At 36.2% G+C, this 22,890-nt stretch overlaps 1 long non-coding RNA gene across 2 annotated transcripts; it reads right to left on the bottom strand.

The window, feature by feature from the left end:
* Nucleotides 1-363: 363 nt before the first annotated feature.
* Nucleotides 364-5,388, bottom strand: LOC311278313. Of its 2 annotated transcripts, none has more exons than XR_014625410.1 (4): nt 5,295-5,381; nt 2,846-2,976; nt 2,502-2,657; nt 364-1,254 (listed from the first exon to the last, which is right to left on the bottom strand). It is a non-coding gene; the product is annotated as an uncharacterized lncRNA (long non-coding RNA). The 2 variants fall into 2 exon arrangements; XR_014625409.1 differs by having other exon boundaries at nt 369-1,254; nt 2,537-2,657; nt 5,295-5,388.
* Nucleotides 5,389-22,890: the final 17,502 nt, after the last annotated feature.

Genomic DNA, 22,890 nt, shown 5'->3' with positions numbered 1-22,890 from the left:
GACTTCTATTGATTCTTACATACCTACTTTAACAGAAAAATTTTAACTTCAAATGAGGATGCCCACAAAAAGAGGGCTTGTCAGATTTAGCTCACTTCTGGGTACAAATGTCCCCCAAAATATGTTTATGTGGCTTTTTTTATAGCTTGTTTTATGTATTTGTTCTGCATTTGTTTGGAATTGTTTTGCAGTTTGAATTCATTCGTACACGTTTCCATTCAAATTCTTCATTTCTAAACGACTTTAATTTGTAACATTATAAATATAGAAACATTATAGCAACATTTGAGATACATCCCCCATCATGTTCAGTAATTAAATGTGATGTTAGGCGATTTCGCTTAAATACACCACAGCGTGATTGTGTTCGGTTATAGTTTGACACCATATTTAATACACAAACATAGGCTTTTGATTTACACGCATCCTCCTGAACAATACAGATCAAACAGTAGAATTTATAGTGGCATATTTACTTCAACTCTTGTGTATGAATTGGTGTTCAGAGCAATTGATTCAATTCTTCGGGTGCAATAAGTGGGTGATATATTAGTCATGGATCATGTTAACACAGTTACTGGATCCTGAGCAAGAATAATGAGCTCACCTTTAATTAACCATTTCACACATATCACAGAGTAAGACAACATGCCACAAGCCCTGTAATTCAATTGTTTTGGCTGCGACTGAGTGCGTGTGTGTGTGTATCACGCAGAGTTTCGCCATCATTTTTATATAGTCGTTGTCATTTTTATTATCAGTGTGTAAATGAACTAGATTGAATATAGCATGTGCGGCTGACAGATTATGGATTTTTAAAATCACAAGCATCCAATAATCACGGAACGATGCTGTAACACAACATCTGTGCTTATAAAGCACGTCACATGAATTTAAGCAACATAACATTTAGAAGTTGTGGGAGTTAAGGAGGCGGCAAGAGACGCTCGCTCTCTCGTTCTTTTTAGCAAGCTGTGTGGCTCGGCTCTTTCATATTCACTTGACCTTGAAGTATCAGCCCGGCACACTCCTGAGTTTAGTGAATGGAAGTCCCAGACCCACTGCATTTATCACTGAAATACTGTGCTGTCAGGTGGCTCTGTATACCTGTCATAGAGGGCTCAAAGGAACAGCTCCAGATCCTCTCCTCCACAACACCGCATGATTCTTCATTGCCTTGCGTTGCATGCCTTTCCACCATTGTTTTCAGCCATATGTCAACATAATTCATTTTCCCCAAGTATGACAGCAAATCTTTTGGTGGGAGGGGAAAAAAAAGACACTTCAGCTTATTGTGGTCATGATGCCATGCTTACATAATGACATAAACACAATTTCTATTATTGGATGTTTACTGCCCACTTCCTTCAACGGACTTGAAAAGGTACAATTTATGGAGAACGAGTAATGAAATCATAATTCAACAGCAGTTTGAAGCATATGAACATTTAAGCAGTGAATACTGAAAATCGTGCAATGCAGTGCTGCTTATAAACCGAGCGTCTTGAAAATATCAGCTGAAGTTTCTGCCAAATATGGCCACGGTAACCTCGCTGTTGTCAGTGGTAACTGTTGATATTATTGCTCTTGGAAAGAAGCCCACCGTTCATGATTATTTTCACTAATGAGCACACCAGGCTTTTTTTCCTACCCATACAATTTTTCACCCCAAGTGGTTACTCCATATATAGTGTATGTGTGTGTGTGTGTTTATATATCAGATTATATTCTCTATAATCGTATCAGACATAATATAATAAAATACTTTATTTCAATGGTCCACTTTAGACATTCTAATAACTACAAGTAATTTTGCAACTATACTGTACATGTCAACTAACCCTCATTAGAGTATTGGTACACCGTCTGCTTAACATCTGCTTTGATGGATCCTCAACAGACATTCTACTGACTATAAGTAACTTTGCAAGACTTATTCTACTAACCCAAACCCTAACCTAACAGTCTACTTATACTCTAATTAGAGTTAGTTGACAAGTTACTTATAGTTAGTAGAATGTCTGAAGTGCATCGAAATAAAGCGTAACCTAAAATAATACAAAAAGAGTTAGGCTACATAAGAAAAATTGTGTTAAACAATAATATTAATCTGTAAATGTATGTTTATTATATCATTAATGTAAGAATTTAGGAAAAAGCCAGCATATACAACATAGCTTCCATTTATCTCTTCAATGTTTAATAAATACTTCATTATTTACCGCTTATTTATGCATAATGGGGTGCTAATTAGTCATAAAATCTTTCTTATCTGACAGGTTTAATTGACAGTCTCAAAACAAATAGCCCCTGTCTCATAACATACACATCATTTCCAAGAGAATTAAGTTTTTGAAAACCGAACAGGCTGTCACCTTACTTTTTTTTTCCTTTTTTTTTTTTGTGTGGTGACAGCCAAAAAGGGGCCCACAGGTGTCTCAGAAAGCAGTGACTGTGTTGTCATAATTCATTTAGGCATCCTTCTGCAAAGCCATAATTACCTAATTAGCTTGTTAATTAGGAGATTAGCATTTACTGATAGAGTGGCTTGTTTAGTGAGGGGTGGAGTGGAGTTCCAGTGGAGTAAGTTACGAATGTGTCGCCTTAAAGTGCCTCCCAATTCATTCCGATCTCTATCCGGGTCAGAGATTAGAAGCCTTGATGGAAAGATATAAATAGCATTGAAAAGTTATGCACACAAATGGTAACTTATTGATAAAATATTTATTTTTAAAATTTAAGAAGAAATTTAGGAGAGAGGATTTAACAATAAACACATTATGTTGCTATATTGCTTTATTTTCTTTCATTTTATCGTCAAATAGCCAAAGAAACGCAAACATACCTTCACAATGTGTTTAAGATTCCAGTCGAACTGCTGAGCATTGCTCTCGGTCTGATTGCCCGGGATACAGCACAAGTAGTCTAGCAACTCAATAGTCTCTCGTCTATATGTCGCCAAGTCATGTCCTGTTGCTGAGGAAGATTGGAGGAAATGACTCGAACGGACAGTGCCAGAGACGTTACTAACTATGTTAGCACCAGTCTCTTATCTAGTTTATGTGTTTGTTTATTAATTTACCGATATTCACTGCATGCAGGTCATATGTCAATGTTACCATCAGGCATGCTTTATGTTTAAGAAGGCCAGTGTAAGTAACAAAATAAAAGTAGTGATACTAAAGTTGTTGTTTTTTTCAGTAGTGTCTCTGCAACTTTTTTGAACAAGTAATGTTACAATGACTAAAAGATACATCACTATTTTTATTGCACGCAGCTTTACAGTCTAGCGAGTAATCAAATATGCTTGACTAAACTGTGCTATCTTTCGTATTAAATTGGCAAGTCCGATTAATTTTAATGAATCAGTTCACAGTGAACGGCTCATGTAAACCAAGCAGTTCAAATAAACTATTCACAGACTTATTTAGCTAATTCATCCCTATGTAGAAAACTCTTTGTGGAATACTTTATCTTATTATATATCAAAATATTAAGTTAAATTAATTAAATTAGTTCAATTAAATATTAAGTTAAATTACTTTATTTCTAGTTATATTTGTTGTATTTAGCGTAATGCTGTAAATGCTACTCGGATTACAGAAAGAAATGCACACACTGTCAGCCGTACATGCTATATTCAATCCAGTTCATTTACACACTGATAATAAAAATGCCAACAACTATATTAAAATGATGGTGAAACTCTGCGTGAGACACACACACACACAGTTCCAAAAGAATTTATTATAAATATAAAAATAGTATTTAATTACTGTTTGTAGCTATAGTAATGGAACTACATTTTAAAAGTGATGTGCTGAAAATGTGTCGGAAATAAATTCAATACTTTGAAGAAAATAGTATGAGTGTTTGAAAATAGCAATAAATACATTTTCTGAGATATTTCTATGTTCTATGTAAATAATAGTAACTTGCACTATACAGTTTCACTAACGCAGGTTAGTAAGTGTATGTTTTTTCACACTGTGATGTGATTTTAAGTGTAGTTTAGATAATGAGACGGCTTTGTTTTTCACTTTCTTTTTATGTTTAAACAGGCAAAATTGTTGTCCAACTGACTGTTATTTTGATAATTATGTCTTATTATGTTTTTGGGTTTTTTTTAAGGGCAAAAGAAAATTAAAACATTAATTCTATTTGTCCAGTTCTGGTCTGTTTATGTCCCTATAGCTAAAGCTCTTCACCCAGCAGACATCCCCTTCATTCACCCAAAGCCGATCTGTCTCTCTCACAGGCCAGGTTGATAAATAAGCGGGAAATATTGTGTGTCTGCCAGGGCATGTTGTTAACTCTCCCCCCACAGTCATTAACTCATTTCAAGTGCAATCATAGAGTGGGAGGTAAATTAACAAACCATTAAAAATGTTATAAATGCACAATTAGCATGCCAACATTTACAGGACACATTCATGGAGCTGCAATAATTTTTGATTGGGCGGTTCCGATTCATCCCCCCTCGGTTTGTCTGTCTGCCTGTCTCTCTTTTTTCAGCCTCTCTCTCTCTCTCTCTCTCTGACCGGCGGTCTCTCCAGACATTTTGGTCTGGTGCCTGTTTGGCGAAGAAATTGAAGGAATGAGGCCTGATTTAATAGGTCACTGGTGGTGAACATTCACCTCTTACATCATAGAGCAAAAGAAAAGAAAGAGGCAGAAAAATATGAGAGACAAGGAGGGCTTTTCCCCTTCTATCTTGCCTTTCTCATTTGCTAGATTATGAGTTGTGTTGGTTGGATGATTTACATGGTTTGTAATAGTAAGGATGATGGTACAGCAGAGGGCAGCCCGCATGAGGCACCGCAGAACCTGGAGAATCTCTTTCTCAGCTTCCTGGGTCGATTGTAATAGGGTCATTAGCTAGTCTGGATCATATTTTAACATTTAGCCCCAGGTTATTGCATGTAACTTGCTTGATGGTCTCTGATATGAGATTACTGCTAAATCGATGAGCTAATGAAACCATAATGGTGTATTTCAATCAAATATCAAATTAATGTTTTTTATAAAGTATCGCTTCAATTTTGACAGGTTAGTAACAATGTCCTGTTAAAAAAGAAATAGGCCCCTCAGGTTGTAAAAGAATATCTTTAACATTTCATCGAAGAAAGCCTGATAAAAACGTTAAGCGTGCGTGTTCAGAGTGGAGAGTGCTTTTGGTTTACAGAATACTGTGTTTGACAGCTGATTAAAATTCATTTCAAATATAATTAGTCAATTATAATATTGCTTACACCTCCCTTACACAAACAAGAAGTTAATATTGAGTAACTTACATTTTAGACACGATTGTCTGGTACGTTGACTGGTTTTGAACCGCCATCGAAACAGGTCCAAACGAACCCAAAACAGAATCAGTCCCCGAGCAACATGAATGAATCAAACGAATCGCTTGAATGAATGGCTCACTCACAAACACACACACACTCGACTCACTTGTATCGTGCCTGAATAAAAACAGTATTTTTAACGAATCTGTAAAGTATTCCTCACTCATATTGTATATGCAGTTATTTGTTTAGTTTCAGAATTAATCAGTGATTTTGAACGAATTGCTTCAGTGAAGGACTGAATGACTCACTCTGTCACCCATACTTGTTTCGTTCCTGAATGAACCAGTGTTTTTAAACGAATCGATAAAGTAAATTATTTAATTCCTCAATCATATATGCAGTCATTTGTTTAGTTTCTGAATAAATCGGTGATTTGAACGAATAGTTTGAGTGAATGGTTCAATGACTCGATTTTAAACGAATCGGTAAACGATTCATTCATTCACTCTAAAAGACACTTGTCGCCACCTATTGGCGTAACGATGTATTAGGGAGAAAGCAGTGCAAATTTATCCGGCTAATAATCTAGTATTTTAGACTATAATAAAATTTGTCAATATGGCATCTTTTTTTTCTTTTTCTAAAGCAGCTACTTGTTTTGAATGTGAATATCACTGATTCTGATTTTTATTTTTTATTACTCAATATAGCCTACATTCCATGTGAGCCAACTACAGCATAAACACTGAACATGTACGTCTTTTATAATGTGTGATGTTCAAGTCTCCTTTCACACAGTTTTGTTATTGTTGCAAGTAGGCTAATTGAAAAACATATGCAACATATCCTTCACACATATAACGAAAGCAATGGCATCAGAGTTTAAGGTTTGGTCCGTGTTTTCGGCGTCTCCCCTATTCCAGAGTACAGGGACACATGAGTAGATCCAGCCGGGCCTCCTCCTCCAGCTCTACTAAGGGCAGGCAGATGTAAGGGATCAGGGGCAGACGTGGAGCCTCGCAGGGGGAAGGTGAGAGGTACACAGCCTCTCCGCTCCCAGTGATCAATCATTCTCCACTTGTCCTCCTCCCTGGCCCGCAGCTGTTCCTCCAACATCTCCTGTGGAAACACACTCTTCACTTTGCTTAAAATTATTACACAGACCATAAACCCAGAGAGGGAAAGCTCTGTTAACACTAGTGCACAGGGTAGTCACTGTAACCTTTAAGATGAGCCAGTGGTGCTTTGGACGAGAGCCATACAGCCGGCGCTGGCTTACCATTTTCATACCTGTGGAACTGATGTTTTTGCTGTGGAATTTATTTGCCACTCGCAGCCCAATCTCAGGAGCAGCATTGATCCCCTCGATGACGGCTTGAACCGCGGCCTTCATTCCAAGGGCAAGCTATCCGGAAAGCTTGTCAAATTACGAAGGTGTGCAGACCTGTTTTGACAACATCATAAAACAAGCAGCCAGAAATTGTTGACCATCATGATGATGACTAGAATGATTATGTGAGGAGGTGGGATTTTAGATTGCCTATTTTTTTTTTTTTTTTTTCGCACTGTGAAGCGAAAAACTATTTTGGACTGAATGAGAAACTGTTTTTTTTTTTTTTTTTCTTGTGCTGTTCTTGATTTGAAAATGTTAGACAGCCTGAATATCTCCTATTTCTATACTTATTATTGATTTTTGATACAATACGCCAAGTCTTATCATATAAGGAGTGTTTATCTGACCTATAAAGAGTCAAGTCATCACCACCATTTATGTGAACCAATTTATAAAGTAGTGGTGTTTCTGGAAGAAAATATTCTGGGTTTAGTACAAGCTAAGCTCAGTCGACAGCATTTGCAAGCATAATGTTGATGAATTTTCACTTTCATATCTCAAATCTGGGTTAAAGTGAGGCGCTTACTATGGAAGTGAATACGGCCAATTTGTAAACGTTATTCATTGTTTCAATGGACACAAGCCATAAACAATATGAATGTTAACATGATTTTAGTGTGGGAAAGAAATCACATACTAACATTTTTTGTGTTCTTGTACCAAGTTTGTTCATTGTTCTTGTAACACAATACCATTAACTCTAAAACGACAATGAAAATGATTATTTAAACAGCTTTACAGTTTAAATAAAACAATAATATTATATGAAAGTGTAAAGTCTAACCTTTCTGCTTTTAAAACTCCAAAAATAGCCCCATTCATATCCGTTTAAACCATAATTTTTGCACAAAAAAAAAAAGAGAGACAAAAAAATGATAAAAAACATTATGCCATGAATTCTATCGTTAAAGTTTAACTTGTTCAATAAACACGATTGCTACAAGTATTCTGTTTAGTATTCATATGCTATAGGAAACAATACATTTGTAAATTCTTTATTTGAAGCGTATGCTTTCTCTTATCACATATGTGCATTCACAGATATTAACTCTATACCAGGACCAGGTATGTGACTGGCATACCAACCTAGCCACTCCTAACCATTTCTGCTTTAAACACAGATCTAGGAACAGTAATCCATCTATTTCTGCTCATCTGCTATGAATTAAACATAGACGCAGGTCAGCACACAGTGTGTCTAAATCACTGCAGCCCGGCTGCCCTTAGCTCAACTTCTCTATTGACATAATGTCAGATATGACACTATTACTCAGCGAGTCGCGATGGTCATTTGATAAATAGTACCATAAATTGTTGACAAAACAATTTGTGATGTATTACGTTCGTGATGGGTTGTACTGCTTATCAAATCAAAGTAATCTGGTGGCGGACACCATTAATCAGCCTAATGTGCATAATCCTGCTGCTGATGGGAGACGACTTGCAGATTGTGGATGGTTTTCTACAATTCTCTCTTTTAGATTTAACCAGCACACTTCACAATTAAGGTTCTTTGTTGGCATGTATGGTTCCATGAAGAACCTTTAACATCCATGGCAAAAAAAAAAGGTTCTTTGTAGAAGAAAAAGTTTCTTTAGGCTGTAAAAATGTTCCTCAGACCAACATTCTTCGAAATAAAGGTTCCAAAAGAGGGTTTTCACAGCAAAGCCATAGAAGAACCATTTTGTGGTCCACAAAGAACCTTTCAGTGATCAGGTCTGAAAATAACCGAAAAAATATTTTTCCACTATTTGTACCTTTTGGGAAATGGAAAGGTTCCGTGGTTGTTAAAGGTTTTTCATGTAACCATAGATGCCAATAGAGCCTTTACTTTTAAGAATGAAGAATGAAATGGTTCTTTTATGAGCCTTTCACTCACAGGTTCTTTAAGAAACCAAAAATGCTTCTTTAATGACATTGCTACGAAAACCCTCTTTTGGAACCTTTTTTTTTTTCTAGGAGTGTTGGTCTGAGGAACCTTTTCTTTTAGTCTAAAGAACACTCAGAAAATAAGGTACAAAAGCTGTCACTACCTACACTGTAAAACTTTTTTTTTTTAAAGTAATTTCAACTTAAATTGCATTAAACTGATTTTAAAAATGAATTGAATCTTATAAAAAAGATACAAATTTGCTTAACTTATTTTGATGAGTTGAAGCAATGTAAAAACATATGTTGTCATATTTATTATTCATATAATTTATTTACAGTGTATATTAGTTCCTCAAAGGTACATATTTACACCAAAACTGTACATATTAGTACCTAAATGGTACATATTAAAACCTTTTTAACCGTCCCAGTGACAGCTTTTGTACCATTCTTTCTGAGAGTGAACCTTTTTCTTCAACAAAGAACATTTTTGTGTGTTTTGAATGCTAAGATTTTGTTTATTCAGCTGAACTAGATTGTGCTATATTTTAATCTCTCCCATTCTTAATTTTTTTTTATTTTAATTTTTTTAATTTAGTATCTCTTTGACAACCTTTCCCCTGACAAACCTGTGTGTTTTCATGACTATAACATTTTTAAAGCATATATTTGCATAAAACAGATATGTATGTCTCATAAATGCCCATATGATTTCAATGTGAACTGTTGAGAGACTTTAATTTTAAATGATTCTGTATGGAAAAAGTTTTGAATATATATACACACACACACACTATACATTAGGCCTGGCCTATACAGTATATACTATGGTTTTTCCCAGACCAGCAGTCATGTCATGTTGGTTCCATTACATTCTCTCTCCTCACCAGATTACACACTCTGTAGTGCCGCTGTGTGGTGTGTTTCCACGCTAAGTGAGCAGCCGATATCTCAGCTATCTCTGCTAGTGAACTTGCTCATCTCTGCTGTCAGATACAGATGACAGTGTTATTTTCAAAGGCCCACCACAGACAGGAGGACTTGTTTAATGTGCGACAACTTCCTGTGATCACTCAGCTTCTCTGTATTATGAGCAGAGCTTTGTATGTCCGTTTGCAAAGGCTCAAAGACTTGAAGCGTCTGAAGGAAAGAACGACAGATACAGACACAATGTGTGGAAGTCCACGGGAGCAACACAAAAGGCTGCTTATCAACTCTTGATAAGAGTTGAAAGGGTTTGCCTTTGTTTCTGCTGTCCACATCACTTGTAATTGAGAGGCTGTCGAAAGTTGAAATGATTAAAACTGAACCATTCACACACCATTAAGACACAATGACTGTCAACCCTACTGGTTTACAACATATTTCAGTATTACAGTATGTCTTTACATTCTTTTCCCCCTTGCTTTAATGTGCATTTTGAAGTAAAAACAAAAACAAAACAAAAATATTTCAAAAAATATGTCCTATTGCTCAATCAGTAAACTGTAAAATATTTTTTAAACTCTACCTTTTTGTATTTGCTGTTTATGTTACATTTCTTTAATTCTTTCATTTATCGGCGACTGTTAGCAGCACTTTATAATAACTTTCATTAATAACATTAACAAACATTATTATATTATATAATGCTTCACAGATCATGAATGAACATTCAAATGTTCAAAAATATATATATTTGAATGTAGGCCTACATAAATAAATTCAGCAAATAAATAATGTATGCATAATGACTCTTTCTTGAAAGTTACAAAAAATGTTTCCAGTGTCTCACATAAGACTGAAGAAGATTAAAGTTAAAAAAAGGTTCATCACAGAAAGTCTGGGTAAATATTATCATTTCAAACATAACACAGTGTCTGAAAAAAAATGCAAAAAATTTAAAAATTACCCATACAAAAAAAGTCAGTGCAGAATAACTATATTTTTTAAAACCCATGTATGACATCACCCGTTTCATTCTCTGCCATTGTTTTAATGTAGTCTGTGGTGAAAAAGTGATCAGAAGACTTTTTGCCCTTTGTTAATTAGAATCCAGCTAGAAAGGCCTGGAGATTTATGAAAGGGTTAGAACATACACCCGTAAGTCTTTCCTGTGCACCGGTGTAAAGTCAAGCAACCTTGAGACGGAGCCAAACAGATTGCTCACAAAAAAAAGAAAACATCTTCATGCGGCACATTTCGAACAAAGATTAATTAAAAAGCCAATTGCAATACATATATTTTACTGAGAGAAATTGGGGCATTTTTAAGAGTGATGCAGTAATTTCCACATCTTTATCATTAAGGGAAATTTCCACTCCAGCAAAAAAAAAAGAAAAAAAAAAGAAGCTTTTTTTAGCTTGAATAATATTATCAGGCCTTTTTTTCCTGCTGTTTTGTGAATGAGATGAAAAAACTGTAGATTTTAAAGTTCTGCTGCTTTCTGGTGAATGAAAACATATAATTAAGTCAAATTGTCAATCATTGGAGTGAGTGGCAGATGAGGGGTGTTAAATTCTCACTTTTAAAAGAAAACTCTAGAGGTCTGATCAATATATAGTATATATAGTTGATATAAATGTAAAAGTTTATTTATTTTTATAAATGTTTTTAAATGATTGCTTGATAACCACTAACGCTCAAAATAATAAATTGGTTTGAGTAGAGCCAACTGAAATTAAACAAATTAGTTCAATCAAATTAACTTTTATGAGTATTTAAAACCTTCTTCTTCTTTTTTTCACAAAACTGACACATTTTAAGAAATCTGAATTGTTTCATTGTTTTGTGAGTTCTTTTAATTTAGACAAACTTAAATTTAACTGAAACTGCTGGGATTTCTATTTCCCAGCATGCTTTGTCATGACACTCAAACGGAGAATAAATGCTAAAATGAAATGTTACATAATGTTTTTGTATAGTTGATTTAGTAGTGTTTAATATTTTGCAGTTTAGAAGAGTTTCTGTCATGTTGTTTTTTGTATGCATGAGCTTAGTTTAAGAACAGATATCCGTTAAATGGTTTATATTTGCTGTGCTCATTCAGCTGTGCTATGCTAATGCAATTAAACCATTGTGTAACCAATTAGCAAGGTAGCATTTACTGAATTATCTAGTTAAAACTAGCCAAGTTTCCACTACTAAAAATATTTAAGTTGAGATGTAAAAAATAGCTGGTAACTGATTACCTCAAATTTTTTGAGTTACGCCAACTTATTCAGGTTTACACTGTGTGAGACTATAGTGTATGATACCTTTTCTAAGCAGTGAATAATTTTACATTCAAATATGTTACATTACACTAAAAAAAAATTGAGAGGAGACCCTGTGGTTTGATAATAAAAGCAAACCGAACTTGACCTTTCCATGCATTGAATCAAATGGGCTGATAACAGAGCAATAAGGTAATGGCCGATGAGTCTTAATTTCTCAGTTTTCTCTGCCAATACATGTACTATTAATCTGAGGGTGTTTTTGTAGTGCTATTTTTACAAAAAGTGAAGGAACTGAGTCTACGACGACGCATTTCAACTTGAATGTTAACTTTGTGAGCGGAGCGGAGCGATACATAATGCAGTGCTGTTGCCTGTTCATCTCTCATGAATGTGCCGTTTCAGCACTGCTGAAGTCATTAAGAGTCCCTCTGGTTTAATGAGTAAACCCAGTCTAATCTAACATTCACCACCCCATTTTCTCATTTAATACTCAAATCCTTTTAAAAAATGGATAGCTGTAACTTTGCTCTTTTTTTCAAACACATTAAGATGAATAGCAATAAATATGTTTTCTCGGAAACAGAAGGTGAAGTTTGTTCTCCATTCATGAAACCACATAGACTATAATGTGCTTGCTGAACAACAACAATAGTCCGAATAAAACTAATAATGTAACCAATTATAAAATTACTACTACTACTACTAATAATAATAACATATTAACAGTCTATTTCTGCAAACACGATTTCATAAAATTGTAATTTTAATAACTGATTTTCTTAATCACAGTCAAATGTTTGAAATACATATTTAAAATTTGGGAAACATACAATCATGTTTATGTTTAGGGTAATTTTCCCTCATGCCAAATTGATTTGTGTGTCTGTAAGCCCTGTGTTTATCTGTTTTCCAGTGTAGCAGAGAAAGCTAACCACATCGTCTAGCTTCCGTGGCAGACAGACACAGGGAAAGATCCTATACATGGGAGATGACCCGTTAATGTGGTTTGTCCTGTATGCTTTAGCCGCAATTCATTTTAATTGTGCGTATGAAGTTTAAAAGTATTAGTGTCAGGTAAAGATTCATTGCTGCGGTTTGATTTAAGGCCGGCCTAATCGGAAGCAACCATGTGTTCTGGCAGATGTTTACATAAGCCTCACTTGCTCCCTGACAGGAGTTAAAAAGTACAGTTGTGGTAATCAAATTGTGGTGTGCCAAGTCAGATGCACGAGGCAGATTGAATTAAGCAGGCTTGCAGATTTATGTATGAGGAGACGCCAGCCAGGGATACAACATTCATCTGAGTCAGAGCGGGGGGGGTCTCTGAAACCCACCCCCCCACCCAGTTCTGCTGTTCTCCTTTGTGTCTTGTCTCTGTACCGGACTGACACACGATATCGATGTTGAGGCGAAGTAAACTTGCGCGTCCTCGTTTACCGAGACGAGAACGGGTTAGAAAGCAGTCTCCAAATGAATGAGAGCAGTTTTTCGCTCACGACTCAGATTGTTACACACTTATTCGCTCACAACAGACAGAGACGGAGTAAAGAGTCTGGAACAGCAAGAACAATTGAAGTCAGATTATGTCTGGTTCAATGGTGACAATGAGGCGGCGGAGGAGGGCGTGATTGGAGAGAGAGCGAACGAGAAGGAAAAATCATTAGTTCTCCTTCTTTCATGTTGATTGCAGGCACGTAATATGATTGATACAAAAAGAACATCTAACAGGACCGTTCGATTGTTTAAAAATATCGCCGCTCAGATACGGTTTCCAATGGACTGCGCTGAAGAATACGAACATCTGGCCTCTGCTCAAAGATACGCTTCTCTTTGTGGTGAAAATGAATACGATTCAACTCAAAACGATCTGACATAAATGGGCTTAGTGACCGTGAATGGTTTTCTTTTTCCCTCGTTTTTCGTCAATTCTGTCAGCGCAACATATTCTTCAATGGAACGGGTCAGCATTAAATTAAACCTCAACCAGTTTCCAATAGTAATTAACTTGAGTATATCGCAGGGCTATTATTCACATCTAAGTAACCTTTTAATAGCAGTACTCTTTAAACCCCACTGCAGGTAATGACTTTAAAGAGGCCTTATTAAAAGAGAAATGGTAATGAGCTTTAATAAAGCAGAGCAACTCTGAAATGAAGAAGCATTTTGTATAGAGGAGGACACAGGGACCAGTGTCTGAGCTTCATTAATGAGAATGATGATCCCAGCAGTCCCTCTTCAGTGTGTACATGAAGTTAACATTAACCATGATGGAGGACAGATCTATCCAAGTGGAGAGAGAAATGGATTCTTCTAATCAGAAAAGAGGAACCTGAGTAAATTCAATAAAAGGAGAGTCCTGATAACACAATTCATGTGATCTGCGAAGCAGCAGAGACTTATGGGACATTTCTCGCAGAGTAATTACGGCGCAACCCGGAAAACGGTGACATTATATCAAACCGGATATGAATCCAGCGGAATGTCACAGCTGAATTTTTGTCGAACGTTATTGTTCGAGGCTTTATTTTTGCTCTTTAATTTGGCAAAAGTTAATTAGGCTTCAGATGTATGATGTATATTTATAATTGTGGGCCTTGAAGCAAAGCACAATTATGGGAATAAATTGCCGTTTTAATTTATTTATATTCTCCGCTTCTCGCAGTTTTGGCAAAGCATGAAAAGTTCAGGGCGCTGGAGAAAAAAAAAAAAAACGAACGAGGAAATAAAACCGGTAATTCTCTGATTTAACATTCGCCAATTCACAAGACAAGCAATTAAAGAAAAACACAGAGAAAACTGAGAGAGAAAACAATCGAGGCAGAAGAACATAATGAAATCAATCTTCTCCAAACAGCTGGAGTTGAATTCCAGCTGACATGAGCACCTGGAATTGCTGCCGGGTAACAACCATAGGCCCGGAGAAAGCTGCTACACACACACACACACACCCACAACTGTGTTCGCTCTTGGTGGCACTTTGACTGGCACCCCCCGCTGCCTCGTCCTCCCGCCGCGAAACGTCGCAGAACGCTGCGGTGACGTTCCTCCGACTAATTAAAGGGATGATTTGTGCAACGCTGACTTTTTATTTAATTAATCACCTGCACAAAGCCATAAAAAGCCATCATTTAAAAAGATTCCTGTTAGTTTGCCATGTGCCTAATAGATTATGGTACATTAAAGAAGTGACATGATGATGTATTTTAAAATATGGCCACCTTGCCAGGCTGGCAAACTTCCCAACTTTTTTTTTTCTTCTTTTTTTTTTGGAGAGGGTTCCCATTGATACAAATGAAGTGTCAACACTAGCAAAAGCTTGCAAACGGCTCCTTTTACCTATTAGGACAACTCGCTTTGTATAAGTGCAGCATTTTTTTTTTTTGCTGCTGCTGCTCTGTTCTGTGAGACTCACATGTAAATATGAATTAATGATTATACAAGAAGTGAACAAAAGCTCTCTGTCTGGTCCTTCTCCTGCGACACGTATTAATTAGTTCAGAAGAAAACAAGTTCATTTGTGAGATGAAGAATTTGAGTTATGCATGTGTTGAGAGCGTGTTTGTTTGTCTCCCGAGTGTTGTATGTGAAAATGTAAATGAATTTATCTTCAGTTATTTAAAATAGCGGCAGCTTTCAATTGCTATTTTAATTCTATTTTTAATGTGTGTTGGGGGTGGGGTGGTGGGGGGGGTTGTTTAAGTACTGAAAACTTCACCAAGACATTTAATTGTGTGTCTAAGCAAACTTGGCAATAAATCTCATTCTGACTGCTATCTCTTTTCTCTTTACATATATATATATACATACACACACACATTTATATATACACACAACACTTCTGACTAAACAGCTGAACAAAGGTAAACACATAAACAATAAAAACCAACAATTATGGACCTTTCACTAACAAATAACACACTTGCAAACCTATTTTTTATGACTTTGTTTCTTCAAGTACTTTAACTCAAGCCTGGTCAGAACTTACCCAGCCAGAAATCATGAAAACAAACACAGCTAGAGCTTTTTCTGAGCATTTCTGGTTTTAACCAGCTAGTGTTTTTTAGTTTATTTTTAGTCGATGTGCGTGCGTGCATGTGTGCGTGCATGCGTGCATGCGTGTGTGTGTGTGGACATTGTGGTAAATTCTGTGGATAAAAAGTCCCATGAGGAAACCAGCTCATCATTATTATCTTTTATTTTATAAATCATTATATTTAAAATAATAATAATAATAAAATGAAGGGTTATGTTTAGGGGTAGGGTAAGGGTTACAATGTAAAGTATAAAAATAATTTTGTCTGTGTAGAGTCCTCAACACAATGACACAACATGTGTGTGTGTATGTATGTAATCATGTGAGTTAAAAAAATTCTCTCGAGACGTTGGTGTGCAATATTACAATAATTTGAATTAAATGAAATGCCTAAAATTGTCCATATGCATCCTGGTGTGTGCTATAGGAATGAATTAATAGCTATATTTATCTATTGTTGTAGTTGTTGTTAAATAGCATTTAGCCTAATATCTTTTAAAGTTTGGCTAAAGTTTCATCTTTCCCAACCTGATCTCTTAAATTCATATCTCAGATTTCCATGTTCAACGTCGCACAACCTGTCTCTAATTATCTTAAAAACAGTAATTAACCATAAATATTTGTTCAGCTCCCTTCACGAGAGCAGTGTGTGAAGCAGAGGACTAATGTAATTTGGTTTCCAGCCTATCAAGATTAATTTAGCATTGGACATGATGAATGCAGCTGTGGCTGCGTCTGCGATGCATCAGTGTCAGGAGGGCCACTTCGCCCAGATTTTTCACACCAGTCCGGCGTTTGGAGAGACAGAGTGCGGTATTAGTCATTGTTTTTGGGGAAGAGGCCCGCGCGCACTGATTTACTGCCAGACGACGTTCAGAGGAGGAGGCGCCATTAGCCTTGACAATCCTTTAAAGCTATAAAAAATTCAGACTGTGTGAATTTGATTAGCATCTCTCTTGCTTGGTGGGAAGCCGAGCTGAGCTTGTTTTATCTGGGTGGTATTGAAATTGACACACTTTTTTCCCTCCCGCGCCGTGCCAGTAATACTCCAGCGGTGGCATTTACCTGATTTGAAGAAGATTGAAGAATAGGACAGGAGTGGAGCAAGCGAAATACCCTCTTTACTGAAATCGACTCCAAGATGCAGATGCAGCGCACCAGCTGAACAGAATGACGCGAGCGGCGAAACAATCACAAAATAAGCTATTTGTTTGTGAATTTAAGAACACATTAAGTCTGTCTAGCTCGAAGCAGTAGCAAGGGGTATATTACCTGCTCTGAAAATGATGAAGAGAAATCGTTTTACAAAGAAATGATAAAAAGCGCCTTGAGCAAGCTGCAGAACTAGGGTGCCGCACACAGGGAAGATGAGCGGGCCTGATTAAAATTTCCATCTTTATCACCAGGCGATCACCCCCGTGACGACTGCGCCTCACGTGCAAGGCTCTGACACTCCTGAGGATATCGATAACTTTTATATGATTGTTGTAAAAGGCCTTTCTTTGAGAAAATGTCACACTTCCCCCCCCCCCTCCCTCTGTTCTCGCTCTGTTGTGTCTCCTTCTGAGGTGCTGTCTATAGAGACATATGAGAGAACAGAGGCAATCGCCTGTCAAGGCTGATACTCACTTCCTGTGGAAATATGATGTTGAAATACTCCCCGAGCAGATAAGTGTCTTTACACATGAGCAGCACATTTGATTGCCTTCTGCAGCGAGAACAGAAAGTGGATTACAACTCTCTCTTTCTTACTCTTGCTTGCATGCTCACACACACACAGACAGAGAGAGAGAATAGCTCTTTCTATCTGAGCATGAATGCATCTTGCCCAATTGTAATGTTCCTCCTTTGCCCTCATTCACTTTTTCTCTCTAATGAACACATGGAGACATGGAAGAAGGAATATGACCTGCCCTTCACAACTGGAAGAACTCGGTGCTCAAGAACATAATGGTGTAGCCAGTCTTAAAGTAATAGTTAACCTAAAAATAAATATTCTGTCATTTTTGTTTATATATTTTTTAAAGGAAAGGGAATAGTTCACCTAAAAATTAAAATTCTGCTAAAATGTTACAGTAAGGTTCCATTTGTTAACATTAGTTAACAATTCATGTTAATAATGGGACCTTATTGTGCAGTGTTACCAAAATTCATTCATTCTTTCTTTCTTCCTATACGTCTTCTGATTTCTGAATAACATGCTGGTCTCACTTTTCAATAGACTTCAATGGTTTTCAGTAAAAAAAAGAAAATGTGGACTGGGCCAAAAAAAAAAAAAAACTTCCTAAGACTTGAGCACTACATTCCGAGTCATCTGAATACTTTCAGTAGTTTTGTTTGAGGAATAGACACAATTTTTATTTGCTATTGAATGAAAATGTTGACATACTTGAGCATGAGATAAGTCAAGTCACCTTCATTTATATAGCGCTTTTAACAAATGTAGATAATAGATGATAATAGGAAATTACAGTAACAGAGATTGTTTGGCTTTAGAGCAGCTCTAGAATAAAGTTATTGTCCAGCTAAAGTTAGTTTTGATTGATTCGCTTCCGTTAGATAAGCGATGCACAGTTCTAATCATAATTTTAAGACTCATTCTCAAATAGGACTGATTCAGTTCTCAAATTCAACTCTCCAGAGGCATCGCTAGACCCCTTTATTGGGGCCGTGCTGTGGTAAAATATTACTGACATATAGTCATCTGATGATGTAGATTACGTATATGCCAATCTGAGAATAATTTCCCCTGATTATATAGCAGCACTCGTGTCATGCATGTTGTCTATCCACTCAGAATCAGAGATGGCAGATAAACAAATGAACCAATAATTAGATTTAACTGGTCAAACGGGTTTGCAAAAAATTCTGAAATTGTTCAAGAATCAGTTTAATTCATCCGGACAGATCACTCACGCACTGAATCATTTGTAGTTTTTTCCCCGCTCCCAAAGAGTATGGGATACTTTAAAGACAGAAAACAAAAAAAAGCGCATGTGACGAATCAGCTCTTTATTGCATGTGAAGCTTGTGAATGACTGCAGGTAGACTATTTATGTCCATATACATAACAGTATCAAAAAAGAAATAGAGAGAGAGGCCTGTGCGTCAAACAAACCAATTTTTTGTGAACTTTAACCAAATGCCAAAAAATAGACCAGTCCCACATTTCACTTCTTCTTTTCCAAGCTCTTATTTCCTCCCTACAGTGAAACTGGTGCCATTTCATATGTTTTTTTGTTGTGTTTTTTTGTCGTTCTGTGAGAGTGGCACATTACAGCTTTGCTGGGAAAGAGACCGGTGCCTCTCCACATTACAGAGTAAATAAATTTGGGTGCTCCAGAGGCCTGCCATTGTGGGATGCTGACTATAATTAAGCGCTACATTAGAAAAGAGGGCCGGAATAAAACATGAGTATGTAAATGCTGCCCGGAGCTGATATTGTAGTGATTATTACAATGCAGATGAAGCATTTCTCATAACTGCTGGTGCCTACTGATGCCTCCGAAAACATCTGGACCTTTTAATTGAAAAATGGCACAGCGCTCTGCCTTGCTGCTGCTCGCACACTAAGTGAAGTCAACAATTAAGACAAAAGCCTAATTGATAAAATTGCATTATTTGCTTATTTGGCGTTCCAGTGAGATGAAACATTTGATTTATCATTATTTACGGGCCAGTGGCAGAGGGGAGACTATTTTGTTTCGCCAGCATTATTAAAAAAGAATAAACACATACGTTAAAAAAATGACCACATTCAGTGGGGACCATGTTGCATGAATAAATAATTATTATTAAGCTTCTTTTGCGTTGCCCATTTGGATAAGCATGAGAAAATAATTTATTACTGTTGCTTTATGCAAATTTATGAACTGAAGTTTTTTTGTTTTTTTTCTCACTTATACCTTGCTTTGAGGATTTTACTGTTGGCTAATAAATGAAAAGATAATAAACTGCCTGAATATGATCACAATGCTGAGTAATAGGTAACACTTTACATTACAGTGTATGAATATTACTATGATTAATTACTGAAGCATTTGGGTCCACAATGTGTCCATAATAATCACATTCCAAGTATGTGTAGTTCATAAGTACTTCATATCAGCTACTTACTCTGTAAATAGGCAGTAAAATAAAAATAATAAAAAAAGGACTGTATTACCATTATTGTAATCTAAATAAAGAGGCACATTGAAATCACCAACCGATTACAATAATTTTGACTCTAGTTTATGTTTGATTTTATTTAACAATAAAAAAACAACAGACCTAAAGCCACTGATTCAGTGATTTTTTTATTTTTTTGTAGCATACATTTTAGCAGTCATGAAGTAATCACTGATTCAGTGATTCATAAAAACAATAGTTTCGTAATTGAATTAAAATGTATTTTTGAATGAATTGGTTGGGTCAATGATTTAATGACTTACGTAATCATAAAGAAAGTCACTACTTTTGTTCCCAAATGAATCAGTTTTTTAGAATGAATCATGTGAATGAATATTTGAATGATTCACTCATAAAGACAGCCACTTAATGTCTCCACCTACGGGCGTAATAACCTAATGAAGATAAAGTCACTAAATAAACCCACCAATAAGTTTAATTTTTTGTTTGTTTAATTCTGAAATTGGCTGGGAAGCGTTGTCTCACAAATGACGGAAATGTATGGCTGCATCCGAAATCGCATACTTCCCTACTAGATAATAGGTGAAAAAACAGTATGTCTGAATTCACAGACAAAAAGTACCCAGATGACCTACTTCTTGCGGCGAGATTCTGAAGTGTGCATATGATGGACACTTTACTATCCCATGAGGGCACGGGAGAGGATTTGTGAACGACAGTGAAGCGACGCAACTGACGCTGTAAGGTCACATGATAATGACAACATGGCGAATGTAGAACGTCCGGATTACATTCATACTACACACATTTATACTATATAACACTTTTTTAGCGGTCGTGAAGTAATTACTTATTCAGAATAAGTACCTACTCAAGAGAGTATGTGATTTGGGACGCAGCCTCTGTCAGTGGTGGGGAAAGAGGTATCATTATATATATATATGTTATGAAATAATTACCTACATAGTACTAACACTACTTTAATGCTGCAAGATCTTCTCATCTGAGCTGCCTCAGCGGTCTGTCTGTCACTGCTCGTCAATGTTAAAATATTTGAGATGACCAATCAAATCAAAGTAGGCGGGCTTTATGTTCACAGAAGCTGATGAGAGCGAATTCCAGCGCGACACTTCAGTAAACTCTCATAAAGTGCGAGATAAGATACTAAACTAAACATTTCATATTTGACAGCTGTTTTAGGATAGAAATGTTAAACAACTTACAAAAATAATAAGTCAAACTAATATAACTTTTTGCATTTTGAATAGAAAATATTTACTTTATTCATGTAATGTAATAATTAGTAGCTGTCAATGTGAGGGTACAAGAAACATTAACAAAGCCTTTTTCATCATATTAGGCATAAGATTAATAATGAATGTGTACATATTGTGAATGAATTTGATAAACTTATTTAGCTAGCGTTCATAGCCTTCATTAAACTTGTCTAAGAAAATGGTTAAAAAAAATATAGGCTAACCCTATGTTTACTTTCTTCACCGACACAGATGAAAATGAAAAGACTATCAGTCAAAGCTCAGCTTTAGGAGGGGAAGAGATACAGGGCAAGATAAGAAGAGAAAAAGGAAGAGTGATGGAGTAGAGGTACTGACAAATAATCTAATGCCCACTGACATAGTTTTAAAGCCAATTTCTTATCCATTTTTTGGCTTTTAAACATCTTGGAATGCACAGATCAGAAAAATCTACATTTTCTTGGGAGAGTATGCACCCCAATCCCCCTAACTACCTCAAATTTTGGACCTTGGTAATTATAAAACCCTACCTACGGGCCTGGTAGGTAGACTTGGTTGTTTTTGCAAGTTAGTTTCGTACGGTGCACTTGCACTGACCCCTTTCAAAGTCAACAAGCCATACCCTCTGAAAGAACTCATCATCAGTCTGGGCCCCTCTCAGCTAGATTTGTGGTCCGGGAGCGGGGCTGTGTGGAGCGGAGGGTACTGTTCATCTGCCAATATGGCACGCGGGCTGAGTGATGGGCGTTCGCTGTTGTCACTAATAATCAGAGCTGTAATGATCTGCAGACAGGAGGCTGCAGGGGCAATGGATTGTGGCAGAGGGTTGGGGGGGAGTTGAGGGGTTTTGTAATGATCGGCGTACTAAGCCGGAGGTATGTGCACAAGGGTGTGCTTAGTTCATTCCAGAGCAGTTTTCAATCCAGACCATGTTACTCCTGCAAGCTGTCATGATGCTGTCGGCGTATTATCTGTATTAATTATGCTTAAAATTAGCTCTGTATTTTTAATATATTGTATATAATATAAAGTATTTTTAAATATATGAGTATGTTTTTATATATATATATATATATATATATATATATATATATATATATATAGTGTGTATGTTGTTTATATATATATAAACAAAAAAGTGTGGTCACTTAAATTAACATTATTTATTTTTATAATTATTTTAATTCTAATGAAACAGCCGCAAGTGCTGAAATACTACTCATTCAGGTCACTTTACTTGACAAATTAAAATTGTAGGGTAATGCAGGGCTGTTTTACTTGGTCAAAACAATCGTACTATAAATACGTTTGAGTGTGTTGAAAGTTATGTTAATGTTACTCTGTGTGTTCGCTCAGTGGCTGGAATGAGACACTATAGTTGAACATTGCAGTAAGCTAGATCGATATTAGAATATCATATTAATAAAAGCTTGATAACTTGTGTTGCTAAATGGCATGCAATTAATTAAAAATATATTGTATGGTGGAGAATATGCTGTATTACTGTTAATACAAATAAAGCTTTTTCTGATTATGCTAAGTTCGCCACTTGACAAAATAGCATTGTCTCAGAGGCACAAGAGATTCACAGACTATTCACTGAGCTATTTAACAATGATTAGTTTTCTGCCGATAAAAGTACCCAAACAGTTGCTCACCTGTCTAATAGAACACATAATGGTAGCACTTTATTTTACAGTCCTGATCCCCATGTACA

This window comes from Rutilus rutilus (genome assembly GCF_951802725.1).
Source record: "Rutilus rutilus genome assembly, chromosome: 19".
Taxonomy (NCBI): Eukaryota; Metazoa; Chordata; class Actinopteri; order Cypriniformes; family Leuciscidae; genus Rutilus; species Rutilus rutilus.
The sequence above is the reverse complement of the archived record's forward strand: the minus strand, read 5'-3'. Positions and strand labels throughout refer to the sequence as shown.